The sequence below is a fragment of the Leuciscus leuciscus genome (assembly GCF_965113295.1).
Source record: "Leuciscus leuciscus genome assembly, chromosome: 18".
Classification (NCBI taxonomy): Eukaryota; Metazoa; Chordata; class Actinopteri; order Cypriniformes; family Leuciscidae; genus Leuciscus; species Leuciscus leuciscus.
Window position 1 is genome coordinate 27,047,340 of NC_138742.1, and position 14,963 is coordinate 27,062,302.

General features: G+C 41.4%; 1 long non-coding RNA gene across 1 annotated transcript in view; it reads left to right on the top strand.

Moving 5' to 3' along the window:
* The window catches only part of LOC309480699, a 36,814-nt gene extending 25,526 nt beyond the window's left edge, over positions 1-11,288 (top strand). Inside the window, exon 3 of the long non-coding RNA XR_014199733.1 lies at positions 11,169-11,288. This is a non-coding gene — a long non-coding RNA (uncharacterized lncRNA). The remainder of the gene's footprint in view (positions 1-11,168) is intronic.
* Positions 11,289-14,963: the final 3,675 nt, after the last annotated feature.

Genomic DNA, 14,963 nt, shown 5'->3' on the forward strand with positions numbered 1-14,963 from the left:
CCGCCGAGTAGCTCATCAAAGCAGAGAGCGCAGCAGAAACAGAGTGTCGCGTCTCGTGCCCCCCCGCAGAAAAACTGGAGGGACGAGACGGGGCGCTCTCAGACGCGACCTTCGCGGGGCAGGGCTGATCTGAGGACAGTCATTGTCGCCAAGAAGGCTGCGTCTAAAAGGTCCTGATGCTCACAGCGTCAGGGCTCTGAGGGTGGTCCCCACCGAGAGTGACTTGTGTTCACCTCCTTTAAAGGTGCCCTGTCTCCCTCGGTGCCCTCAGGGGTCTGTTCTACTAACCCTGCCGAAACAGGGCGTAGAAGGGCCCGGCGAGCGTTTTCCCGAGGGACGCTCGCCCCCTCCAAGGAGGGCTCTGGAGTGCTCAGACCAGTTGTTCCCTGCCGGTGCGCCGTTACAGGGCGCTGTGTCTGTCACGCAGAATATTCAACCAGAGGCCAGCCTCGAGAGGCTGGTACCCTTAGTAGATTTTCTAGTGGAGTGGAAAAGTCTTCCCAATGTGTCTCAGTGGGTCCTGTACACGATCGAAAGAGGTTACGCTATACAATTCAGGTCTCGTCCGCCTCGGTTCAGAGGGGTCCTTCCCACTGTGGTGGGCCCCGAGCAGGCTCTGGTAATGGAACAGGAGGTTATGACTCTTCTTCAAAAAGGAGCTATAGAACGGGTTCCTCCTCCCAGCAGGGAGTCAGGTTATTACAGCCGATACTTCATTGTTCCAAAGAAAGACGGGGGGTTGCGTCCGATTTTAGATCTGCGTCTTTTAAATCGCACTGTAGGAAAGCTCAAGTTCAAGATGCTCACTCTCAAACAGATCGTGTCACAAATCAGGTCCGAGGACTGGTTTGTCACGATAGATTTGAAGGACGCCTACTTCCATGTGTCTATTCTTCCTCAACATCGGAAGTTCCTGAGGTTCGCTTTCGGGGGCGAAGCGTACCAGTATCGGGTTCTCCCGTTCGGCCTAGCACTGTCACCCCGAACGTTCACGAAATGTATGGATGCGGCTCTAGCTCCTCTGCGTTTACAGGGCATCCGCATTCTGAATTACATCGACGATTGATTGATTTTAGCTCAATCGCAGTCTCAGGCGGTTCGGCATCGAGATGTTGTTCTCGCTCACATCAAGAAATTGGGGTTGAGGCTCAACGCCAAGAAGAGTGTGCTTTCTCCAGTACAGAGATCCACTTTTCTCGGTGTGGTGTGGGATTCGACGACGATGCAGGCACAACTTTCCCCTGCTCGTATTGCTTCGATTCTCGCTGCAGTAAATCAGATCAAGCTAGGCCAGTTACTCACTGTGAAACAGTTCCAGAGACTGTTAGGTCTCATGGCAGCAGCGTCCAACGTTATTCCTTTTGGCCTATTGCACATGAGACCGCTTCAGTGGTGGCTCAGAACCAAGGGACCAGAACCAGTCTTCGCGCCCTGGTTATGTGGAAAGATCCTCGGTTCTTGTCCCAAGGTCCCGTGCTGGGAGCTCCTTGTCGTCGCGTAACGCTAACGACGGATGCCTCCCTCACGGGCTGGGGGGCGATCATGAGTGGTCGCCCAGCTCAGGGTCTGTGGCAGGACCATCATCTCTCGTGGCACATAAACTGTCTAGAAATGTTGGCTGTGTTTCGGCCTCTGAAACACTTCCTCCCAGACCTGAGGGGCCACCATGTGCTTGTCTGCTCAGACAACACATTGGTGGTCTCTTACATAAACCATCAGGGGGGTCTGCGGTCGCGCCCATTATTCAAGCTAGCTCGTCAGATCCTTCTATGGTCCCAGGGGAAACTTCTGTCTTTGAGAGCGATTTATCTCCCGGGGTATCTGAATCGGGGGGCAGACATCCTGTTGAGGCAGGGGCCGAGGCCCGGGGAATGGAGACTTCACACCGAGGTGGTGGAGCTCCTTTGGGAACATTTCGGTCGTGCCGAGGTAGACCTATTCGCTTCCTGAGAGACATCACACTGTCCTCTGTGGTTCTCTCTCAGCCATCCAGCCCCGCTGGGGTTGGACGCTATGGTACAGGCGTGGCCGAGGTCACGTCTGTATGCATTTCCCCCGATTGCTCTGCTCCCAGGAGTTCTGGAAAGGGTTCGCCGGGACGGAGTCAGCCTACTCCTGATAGCCCCGTTCTGGCCGGCCCGAGTATGGTTTTCGGACCTTGTGTCCCTCCTCGACGGCTCTCCCCTGGAGATTCCGATCAGGAGGGACCTACTATCTCAGGCGAGTGGGTCGATCCTTCACCCCCGCCCAGAGCTATGGAGACTCTGGGCTTGGCCTCTGAGGGGGCTCAGCTCATAGAATCGGGTCTCTCGACTGAGGTCGTTGAGACCATTCTCCAATCCAGAGCTCCTGCTACAAGGAAGTTATATGCCGCGAGGTGGAAACTTTTTACCTCTTGGTGTGGAGAGCACCAACAGGACCCAGTTAACTGCCCGGTTGGTACAGTGCTGGAGTTCCTGCAGGATCGTCTCTCCACGGGGTTATCCCACTCCACACTGAAGGTGTACGTGGCGGCCCTGGCTGCTTACCACGCCCCTTTGAGTGGAGTTTCTCTTGGGAGACACCCACTTATATCTCGCTTCCTTCGTGGCACTTTGAGGCTGAGGCCAGCAGTACGCACGAGGGTGCCATCATGGGACTTGGCCATCGTCTTAGAGGGTCTCTCCCTAGCTCCTTTCGAGCCCCTTGAAGAGGTTTCCGAGAAGTTCCTTACTCTCAAAACTATTTTTCTGCTTGCTATTTCGTCTCTCAAAAGGATCTGAGACATTCAAGCACTCTCGGTTGCTCCCTCGTGCCTGGAATTCTCACCTGGCATGGCTAAGGCCTTCCTCTATCCTAGGCCAGGTTATGTTCCAAAAGTTCCAACTACTGTAGTTAGACCTGTCATACTGCAGGCTTTTTGTCCTCCTCCGTTCCTGACGTCGGACCAGGAGAAACTTAATTTGCTCTGCCCAGTTCGGGCTCTAGATGCGTATGTCCACAGAGCTGCCCTGTGGAGGAAGTCTGAACAGTTGTTCGTTTGTTTTGGGTCGCCCAACAAGGGGTGCCCTGCATCTAAGCAAAGGATGAGCAAGTGGGTGGTCGAGGCCATCTCACTTGCTTATGAGTCGGTCGGTCAGCCTTCACCTTTGGCTGTACGGGCTCACTCCACCCGGAGTATGGCTGCTTCTAAAGCTCTCCTTTCAGGAGTTTCTCTTCAGGACGTTTGTGATGCGGCAGGCTGGTCCTCACCGCACACATTCGTCAGGTTTTATAGTCTTGATTTTAGCTCCACTCCTGGGGCGCAAGTTCTTTCCTCAGCCTGTGCGCCTTGATTACACACTACGGAGACTTGCTCGTATGGCGACGTGGGTATTGCGTTCCCACCGCGTTTCCACGCAGCGGTAGTTCCCTGAAGGGGAACCTCCCGGGTTACGTATGTAACCCTAGTTCCCCGAAGGGAACGGACGCTGAGTGTCTTTGCCATACTCCCGGCATCCCCGTGATCGCTTGCTTCAGTAACATCAGAAGCTGTTTCGCTTGTGTTTTCAGGGGTGCTTTATAGTTTCCTGGTCGGAGACGTCACCCGCCTACTACGTTCCGTCTCGCCATTGGCTGATTTCATTCATGCTTCAGACGCACTACGCTGGAGGCGTTCCCACCGCGTTTCCACGCAGCATCCGTTCCCTTCGGGGAACTAGGGTTACATTCGTAACCCGGGACGTTTCGGTTAATTTATGAGACGCGCTTCAGTTCACACATCTATTTTCTACTATATTTACTTCTTATTTATTAAATCCTGGCAATTGGTTGATGAAACGCTGATTAAAATTAAGATACAATTAATACAAAAATGAAATTCACTTTAAAAAAAGGCTATGTGCTTTCTGTTTGAGGTGTCTGTGAAAGTTTTAAAGCAGTCTTTTAGTGGCGCTTTCAGTGCACTCACGTCCGCAACATTGTTTTTTCCTCATAAATGGAAACACGAAAAATAAATTAAAATTAATATTTTGTGTTCTGTGGAGAGCCAACCCTTCTTCATCCGGTTAGTATTACTTTTGGTTTGCGCAGTGTAATTCACAGAATTACAAACAAATATTTTGCTACCTAAAAGTTAAAGATTTTTTGTGTCCCGTAACGCATGTGTAGCCTAGGCTATTTCCCTCATATTAAATATAAAACGCATGTGTAGACTGATATTTTTCAATATGTATTAAATGCATTTTCTGAGAGTTTATATTTCAAGTTTTTACTGCAAATGTCCCCGTTTATAACGCTGGAATTGCCCAATATTACATTTATCCTCAGATAGTTTTGTGGTGTAGGTCTACGTATTGTATAATGTTAACTTCAAAAAAGGGGTGTGTCGCGATTCTGCCTTCTCACACCGCGACACAGGTTCGTAGATAGCGATTTCGGATTCATATTGCATATTGTTACAGCCCTAATTATTAGAATATATACATTAAGAGAATAAATTGTTAAAAAAAATGTACTATCATAAGCATAATGTGGTGGCCTGCCCAGTAAAACGTTGGTTCTAATAATAGCCCCGGCCACTATTAGAGACTGGCCTTTATTTACCTCCACCGACAGCGAGACCGGCCAATGTTAGAGACCCGGCCGCTAATGGAATACAGGCCAATATTAGAGGATTTACGGTATACTGGAGAAAAAAAAATTTGCTGCCTTAAATTTTTAAGTACAATCAACTTGGATGATTAAGTCATTTCAACTTAATGCCGATCTGTTTTTCCCATTGTATATCTTCTTGACGTGACCCAAGGATCCAGAGTGAGATTCTAGCGTGAAATGTCAGCTAGACGTTCCAGGTCACCTTGCGTGGCTGATTGCACTATGAGTGCAAGTTTTGTCTCATTTATTTGAGCTCATTTTTATGATCCAACATGGATTGGAAAGGAAAGAACACGAGGGATCCCAGATAGTCCCTTAGTAGCCTATTCCAGGCAATACATTCATCTCTGAGCGGGAAACAGACAGGGAGATGCTTTTTTTTGAGTAACAACTCTACGTCACTGGATGAACTTATGATACACCCTTGCACATCTGTCGGTACTGTATAAGAAAAACAGTTGTTGCTATGAGTTATAAACAGCTACTCACTTAAATTTTACACTTCAATGGGACATTGCCAAAAGTCTGTAATAATTTTCCAAATGAGATTCTTCATATTCCAATACTAGATTTGCATGTAAAACTTTATATAATCAATAAGTTATGACAACATATGTTTTTACATTGCTTTAACTCATCAAAATAAGTTAAGCAATTTTCAACTTTTTTTGCAATTATAATTTTTTTTGGTCAGTTCAATGCAATTTAATAGTGCATCTCCAGCTATAAAGGAGATCATCACATGTAAAGTGAAGCAGCAGTCTAGCCGTTGGTGAGGAGCACGTGCTGAACGGCATCTGGAATCATGCATGGGCATCGTGAATTAATAAAGGTCCTGGCAGCAGTCTGTGAGAGACTGTCCCAACAAGAACATGTTTATGTTTTCTGATTACAGAGTTTAGACAGAGAGAGAAGAAGAGCATGGGAGAGAATATGTATGTGGGTCAGGTGGAGACCAAATGTCACCTTGATGATAGTAAAACCTGAAATCGCCATCATTGTGGAGACCGTCCAAAGGTCATCTTGATAAAAAAAGATAAAAAATGTCTCAATTAAAATCTAAAAATGCCAAACGGTTTATATGAGGCTGTCCTTTTTCTAGGAGGCAGAGCAAGAAAAATCAATCATTTTGCCAGACTGATGTTGCATTCTTGCTTCATTGACATGCCAAGTCAGTTATGTTAAGTGAAACAAAAGAAACACTTTATCATAGAGATATGTTAACACAATCAGCTGATTCATTGTCATTAGCAGTGTTGGGGGTAACGTATTAGAAGTGACTCGACATACGTAATCAGATTGCTTTTTTCTTCAAGTAACAAGTAATGCATTATTTTTTCAATTTACAATAAAATACATTACTTTTTCAAATAAGTTTTCCCATTTATTGACCGACAGCTCTCCTGTCCCCATATTGAGAGAAGTCGTGAGTAAGTGCAGATGTGCGCTGTGTGTAAACATGATGGTTACTGTAGATATAATGTGAGCATTACCTCACTTTCTGTATTCCTCAAAATGAATCAAAACTGTGCAATGCAGACGCAGAATATTATGCAAATCTAAATAACACAAACATACTTTATGTTTTTAATCCAGCCTGATCTTACGAAATGCGTCTCTATAGCACGCATTTTATTTATCGTGCATGATACGCACTTTATGGCGTGTAATACCCACGTTACCCCACACCACTAAAGCACATATCACATGGGTATCATATGAACGTAAAAACTAATTTTTGCATTTATAAATTGCACGATAAACACAATGCGTGCTGTAGAGATGCATTTCATGAGATCGGGTTGATTTAATCTCACTTTATTAACCAATGTCTTTGCTTCTGACTTTTGATGATCCAGTTCAACCAAACTAATGTTGAACTTTCTTCGCCTGCATCCTATTCTGCGATCCAGCACAGCTGAAAGGTTTGTTTGAGCTGCGACCTCTAATGTACAGGCGTGAATTTATATTTCCTTCATCCTGAGGCTCATTCATTTCACCTGTGGTTTGAAAGGGCCTTTACATTTGCCAAAAATATAACTTTTGTGTTGTTAAAAACTAAAAAGCAAGCCCAGCTCATGTGAGAAAAAGTTATGCAAAAGTACTGTAACATTACTTTCCATAAAAAGTATTTACATAATGCAATATTACAACATTACTTTTAAAAGTAACTTTCCCTAACACTGGTTATTAGTTCATTAATCAGCTGATGATGTTATTCAATGTCAGATACTTTTTACCAACAGTACCGAACAGTACAGTAAAAACTGTATATTGTGAAATATTATTACAATTTAAAATAACTGTTTTCTATCTGAATACAGACCCTTTCCAAAAAATTTGAATATCATGGAAAAGTTTATTTATTTCCATAATTCCATTCAAAACGTTAAACTTCCATAGATTATAGATTCAGGGCCCACAACTTCAACGATTTCAAGTATTTAGTTGTTTATTTGTACATAATTTGGGCTTCCAGCTCATAAAACCCACGAAAACAGGATTTAAACAAATTAGAATATTACATGAAATCACACAGTAATTACACAGTGATACCATGGTCATTGAACCAGGTTTTGGTTAGTTTGGCAGTGTGGGCAGGTGCAAATCCTGCTGGAAAATGAAGTCAGCATCTCCATAAAGCTTGTCTGCTGAAGGAAGCATGAAGTGCTCTGAAAATGTCCTGGTAGACGGCTGCGTTGAGTGGACAGCACAGTGGACCAACACCAGTCGATGACATGGCTCCCCAAACCAACACAGACTGTGGAAACTTCACACTAGACTTCAAGCATCTTGGATTGTGTGCCTCTCCATTCTTCCTCCAGACTCTGGGACCTTGGTTTCCAAATGAGATGCAAAATTTGCTCTCATCAGAAAAGAGGACTTTGGTCCACTGTGCTTTATTAAATCCAAGGTCAACGCAGCCGTCTACCAGGACATTTTCAGAGCACTTCATGCTTCCTTCATTTTCCAGCAGGATTTGCACCTGCCCACACTGCCAAAAGAACCAAAACCTGGTTCAATGACCATTGTATTACTGTGTGATTACTGTGTGATTTCATGTAATATTCGAATTTTTTGAAATCCTGTTTCTGAGAGCGCGGGCGGGTATAGATATATACAATAGATGTCGCCTTGGCTGCGAAACCGTAGCCAAGGCGACATCTATTGTATATATCTATACCCGCCCGCGCTCTCAGATCACTTGGACGTGGCTGAGTTCAAGAGGTAAAAACGATATAAAAACTGTTCGTTTTCTCACACAAACCGCTCGTTTCGTGTCTTAGGCCATCAATGTGTACTTACGATGGGGAATTGTTTAATTTGGACGACGGGGAATTGTTTTAATTTGGACTCTGTGCATGTGTTTTGAGACCGTGACCATAGACCTGCATTATATGACTGACAGACAAGAACGGTTTGACCTAAAAATATTAAAATTGAAACTACTGCGGAAAAAAAGACACCTACATCTTGGATGCCCTTGAGGTAAGCTAAAACATACCAAAATTTAATTTCAAAGTGAACTTTCCCTTTAACATAACTTGATATGGTGTTGTTATTGTTTCACTTAACTGACAGTTATATGTTAATTTAATATTAATCTATAAGAGGGTATTATTTAATAAATGTGTGTATAAATGAAAGTGAACCGAACGAGGCCATGCTGTAAAGAATAGCTGAACTCGAGGGCACACAAGCACTAAACAGCTTCTACTTACAGTATCACTGTCATTATAACTGGATTAAAGCATTAAAAGCCCAAGTGCAGCTGAGATGTAACTGGTAACCTGTCGTGCGATGTTCAGAAACACACTGGGTGGTTGGACTGGAAAGACTGTTGCAGCTGCACAGGCTGATGAGAGAGACACTGTCTAAGTCTCAGTGTCACGCTCAACAATAGCAGGTATTAGATAACATATAAAGGCTGCCAAATACACATGTGCCACTCTTACTTTCTTTTTCTGTGAATATTGTGAGAACAGAATTATGCCATGCCAAGACTTGTCTTTGAAATGAGAAAATTATCTGATAGGCATTCCTTGAATTGCCTCGAGCCTGGATAACTAACAAGTTTGTTACACTCGTATACTAGTTTGGTTGCATATTAGTTACATACTAATATGATTATACTATAGTTTTCCATCATCATCATCATCATCAGAAACTCTAAATGCTTCTGCACAACAGTTTGATGAATAACGACAAGCTACAATTATGTAGTTATTATTTAACTTTCCTTCGATATGACCAAAGCATACGTATTATTAGCTCTGACTGACTTTTCATCATTCAAATTTCATCTGCCAAAAGTGCCACTTACTAGGAAACTTCAGCAGAAAAAAGTGCTTTTAAAAGAGCATCATAAGGGAAACTGTGTTTGTCGCTGCTCAGAGACAGTGTTGCTGATCAGAGTTTGAAGTCTATGATTTCCATGTAAATAGTGTAAGTGTGCCATCTTGTGTTCAGAAGTATGTATGCAAGCTGTAAATGTTGGATGACAGGTGCATCTCACAACAGCATGTCTTGGCTTTATTACTCCCAACAATTAAAAACAAAAATATTACAGTTTTGCAAAAATAAAAATGTAGCCTTTTTCAGGACCACATTTTTTTGAATGCACTGTAAACTCGAGTAAGTTGTTAAAACTCAAAAAAAATTAAGGCAATCAGTTGCCTACTTGTTCTTAACTTGAAATGTTTGAGTAAACTAATCCCTACATTTAACTTAAAATTTTCATGTAACCTGAATGTGAACATTTTAATTAATTTATACTTAGCTAGCTATAACAAGCTAGTTCAATAAATGCTAACTTGCTAATTTGCTAACATGTTAACAATAGCATGGTTTAGCATTTGCTGTATGAGAGTGCAGCATAAAAAGCTATTAACATACTTGTTCTCAGACCTATCCACCCGCATGCAACACTTGTCACCATGACGGTAACTCTCCTAAAATCAACATTAACAGAAATTCTTCTAAATTAGCATAAAACATTAATCACTGCTAAATCTGCCACTTAAAGGGTTAGTTCACCCAAAAATGAAAATTCTGTCAGTAATTACTCACCCTCATGTTGTTCCAACCGCGTAAGACCTTCGTTCATCTTCGGAACACAAATTAAGATATTTTTGATGAAATCTGAGAGCTGATCACTGCTCCATAGGCTGCTAGGTAGGGGTGGGCGATATGGTAAAAATATCATATCATGATTTTTTTCAGGAAAATCACGATTAACGATTTTATCACGATTCTTTTTTATGTTGGTTTTACTATTTTGTGACTGAGCATTACAGCCAAACTAATGTTTGTCCATATTTTATTTCCATATTTTAAAAACAAAGCCTTAGGTAACAAAATATAAAATAAAAAAGAATGGCAGACGGGGCGAAGATAAAAAATATTTGTCATTATTTTCTTTGTTATTAAATATTAAGATCAAAGATACACATTACACACACAACTTAATATACAAATTAAATAAACAGTGCTTTGTTTTCAGCTACAGTGGGTGTATTTAACAGTAGCATTGAAGAAAGTAATTAAATGAACAAATATGAAAATAAAACAAAACATAGACTTCACTGTATAAATTATAAATTGATACTTATTAAAGCTACTATTAAAGTTATCAATCAAGAGCAGTGAGTGATTTTCTCTTTGCATTTTGTTGTTTTATTAACAATAAAGGGATAGTTCTCCTAAAAATTCAAATTGTCATAATTTACTCTCTCAAGTTGTTTTAAACTCGAATAAGTTTCTTTCTTCTGTTGAAAATAAAAGTTATTTGGAAGAATGTAACTTCCATAGTATATTTTTCTCCTATGGAAGTCAATGGGGACCAGCTACTGTTTGTATAGCCACATTCTTCAAAATATTAATATTAGAAAAATATTAGAAAATATTAGAAGGAAATTAATACAGGCTTGGAACAACATTATAGTGCGTAAATAATGAGATCATTTTTATTTTTGGGTGAACTATCCCTTTAAGGACAAACGGCAGCGTGTTTACTATTACCACTGTGCACTCGACGCGTCTTTTATACACGCATTTGACAAGCAGATTTTCTCTCAATTTTCTCAAGTTTGCTTTCACTTTAGACATCGCCGACTTTGTTTATGTAAATCTTGTGTGTATTTGACAGTATTAGCACAATAAGACTCGAAAGATAACTTAGTCCAGTATCCAGGCGCTGGTAGACAGGCTTTTAGTGCATGTGAGCTTCACATGTACGCGCTGAGAAACGCACACGTTAGAACAGCACATCAGCACGCGAATTAAATGACAAGGCATTAAAGCACATGCAAATTATGAACTTTTGTGAACTGTAGTGTCCCGTTCCGCTGCGTTAACATTTGATCTGAATATACGTCGCGTTGTTCAGTATGTTGGGACAGAGGCGCCAGAACAGCAACTGAGAATGATCAAAAATCGTCATATCGCACACCCCTACTGCTAGGTGACCGAAACTTGCTGGCCCAGAAAAGTTATTAAAGAGATTGTTAATATAGTCCAAGTGACTACAGTGGCTCAATCTTAAGTATATCAAGCGACGAGAATACTTTTTGTGCGCAAAAACAAACAAAAATAACGACTTTATTCCACAATTCATTTCCTTCTCTCTGGGCCTCTAGTTGGTTCACGTAGTGTTTTTGCGCAGCGCGTCTGTGTTATACGTCACTATGTAGGCTCACTATTGGCCGACGCTGGTCATGTGTGTGATGCGTGATGACGTATAACACAGACGCGCAGCGCAAAAACACTACGTTTCGGTCACCTAGCAGCCTAACCCTTTAACATTAATCTTGCACACACAAAAAAACAAAAAAAAACATTAAACATTAAAACATGCTTAATTTGAGCATTTACTCTATATTTTGAGTGCCATGGGCAAAGCCCAGTTTCAGTTAAACTTTAGTTATTCTAAATTAAAATAAATAATTTCTTACAACTCAAAACCATGAAGCAGTTCAGTTTACTTAAAATATATCAGTTCTGTGAACTTGAAAGAAAAAGAAAGTGCTAAATACTCATAAAAGTTCATTACTAATTAGTATAATTTCAAGTTGGTCCTACTCAAACCAATTCATTATTTTGAGCGTTAGGGTTTACTGTGTGCTGAAAACAGTTAAACCCATTTTCCCCAATTTCCATTACAATAAAGTCTTTTTTTTTTCTTCTAAATATTTACTTTTCATAATCAGGCGGCATACCACTTATAAATAGACTAATAAGACTATAAAATGACATTATTTAGCTCATATGGGCTCGTATGAGCAAAGCAACATATTTCTGATACAACAAATTCAGACAGAACACAATTCACAAAATGATGATGCAAATTTCAATTAAACGTCTTTCGCTTGTATTGTGAGCATATCTATTGTCAATAATCAATATAATTGACAATACTTAACTATAACTATAACACATCTCAACGGTCACTGAGGAGTTATCTGTTAACCTTCTTTACTCTAATGAAACCATATATTTAGTTAATAAATTAATATGAGAAACTATTTTCAAATGCTTCATGCACTTTCATCCACAGAAGATTCATAATAATAAGGTATTAATTTATTTATATATATATATAAAATATTTAAAATTATATACAAATTATAGTGTTTTCAGGTGAATCTCACAGAGATGATAATTTGATAATGGCAATACAGGAAAGATAATATTTTGCTGCTGAAAATGTTTTGTTTAAAGCTACACTGTGTTATTTATTTAGTTGATTCTTAGCAAAAAACACTTAGTTCTTTCAAAAATATATGTGCTCATTAATGTATATTTACTTCTTTCAAGTAATAAAGTATTCTCGTAAGTTTATAATCTGCCATTGAAAGTACATACGGGTGAGGGGTTGGAATGCCGGTCGCCATGTTGCCCCTCCATCTTGAAACTACATTAGCCAAAGAGGGACATACCTGTAAATTCAAGCTTCGCCTTTCGCGCTTTACACTCAGTGACACAGAGACGAATGCGAGGGAGAGATTACTCGCGACTGCCGGCAGATTTGAAAGATTGCTGATGGAGGATCACGCCTATTCTCGAGGACATGTAGCAGAGTCGCCAAGGAAGTGAAAGAGAGAATTAAAATGTCAACGCAACAGGCAAATCAGCAAGACCAAAGTCAATACTGGAGTAACTTTTCCCAGATGGAAAGAGCTCATGAGGAGCAAAGATTTTAAAACGGACGCCGAAGTTGCCTGCTTTCTTCTCGGCAGGTAATCCAGCCTATTTGTGTAAATTCGAAGTTTTATAGTTGCTTGTCTAACCATAGCATGGTTGTGCATAACGCCAGAACGACCTCTAGTATAACTTGCGTTACTTTTCCTCACGTCAATGGTGAAAAAGTATTGTTTACCTTGTAACATAAATCTGTGCTGCGACGGATCACAGGTGATAGTTTTAAAGGCGCAATTGGACGAAGTCGAACTGGAAGCCATGTTAATCTTGGAATAATACGGCCACCGTAGGAGTTAAAATTGAAAGGAACAGAAACTAATATTCACTGGGTAGTAGTCATATACAATTTCACCGCTAGATGGGAGAAAATATCACACAGTGTAGCTTTAATCAAGTTTAGCTTCTGTAATTTTAGGAATTAGGATCTGCTGCTGTGATAAATTTAGTTTGAAGCTAATTCTGAAGGGAGCAGTACAGCAGACAGTCACTGAGCCCCTGAGAAATCTCCTCTACAAGAAGGCTTTAGTCCCCATAACGTAGGGTTTAACAGGCCACACACACTCACAGACACACTCACAGACACACACACACACACTCACAGACACATCATGTGATTATCTTATTTACAGTCTCCAAGGGTTAACAGCACATCTGCTCATATCATTCTGTTAAGTGCCTCTTTATAGAAACATGCAAACCTTATTTTGTCTCAGGACTTAAAGGGTTAGTTCACCCAAAAATGAAAATTCTGTCAGTAATTAGGCCTACTCACCCTCATGTTGTTCCAACCCCGTTCATCTTTGGAACACAAATTAAGATATTTTTTTATTAAATCTGAGAGCTGTCTCACTGCTCCATAGGCTTCTCTGTAATTGAAACTTGCCGGCCCAGAAAGTTAGTAAAGACAATGTTTAAAAAAGTCAAAGTGACTACAGTGGCTCAACCATAAGTTTATCAAGCGACGAGAATACTTTTTGTGCGCAAAAAAATTAATACAAAAATAACGACTTTATTCAACTATTCATTTTGTTCTGTGTGGGCCTCTGAGTGAGTTCACGTAGTGTAACAGCGCAGCGCTTCTGGGTTGTACGTCAGAACCAGAGCATGTGAGCGGAGTGGAGCGGGAGCGAGCGGGGAGCGCGAGCGGGCGGGTCTTAGACTGAGCGCAGAGCGGCATTTTTAAAAGGACGGAGCGTTGCTCTATTTCCCGCTCCAATTTCGCTCCGCTCACCACGAGTCTGAAGCATGCTCAGTCACCCAGAATCCATCTGTCTTTCACTGTCATCAACAGACTATTTTCAATCAAAACTCATTCAAAATGGAGTTCCAAAAGTACTTCAAAAAAGAAAACGAGAAATCATACAGGTGTACTATTAGAAAACGAACTAACAGTGACAATGTGGTAGAAGAAAACGAATGTGGAGACATCGTTTCAGTAAGTAAAGATTCCTTTTGGAATCTAAAAAGGCACATTTCCCGAAAGCATGAAAGTGTGCTACGTGAGCACGCTGGGAAGAAAGCCAAAGGTTAGCAAATTGAATATGATAACTTGTAACAAAGTGTAAATTAAATATAGATTAATATTCAAACAAATTCGTTTTGTCATTCAAGTAGGCATAATGGTTTGTTTTATTTCATTTGTGTCGTCCGTGAATTTGTATTTGATAGAGCTAGAGGAGGAGCAGCAGCAACAAAAGAAAACGGTTGAGGAATTCAAAAGTTTCTTCACTGCACGCAAAGGCCCAACTATAACAAGGGAGAGAAAAAGAGAGCTGGATGTAGCATTTTTTAAAATGATTTACATGGACTATGAACCGCTGAGTTTAGGAGAACGCGAAGGGATGCAACACTTTGCCAGCGCAGCTCAACCGGGCTACACACCCCCGTGCTACAACACCGTACGGGACACGCTCATGCCACATGCTCTGGAAGAGATGGAAGCCAAACTGCGAGACCTACTGCAAAATGGTGATGGGCTCGTTCTGTCAGCGGACATTTGGACCAGTAGAAGAGGGCACAGCTTCCTTGGCATCGTGGCCAGTTTCATTGATGGGACGTTCCGGGGGCACACGGTTTTGTTGGGCTGTGAGCACATTCAAGGGCACCACACCGCAGATCGTATTTATCAAAAGTATGAAAGTGTACTGAAA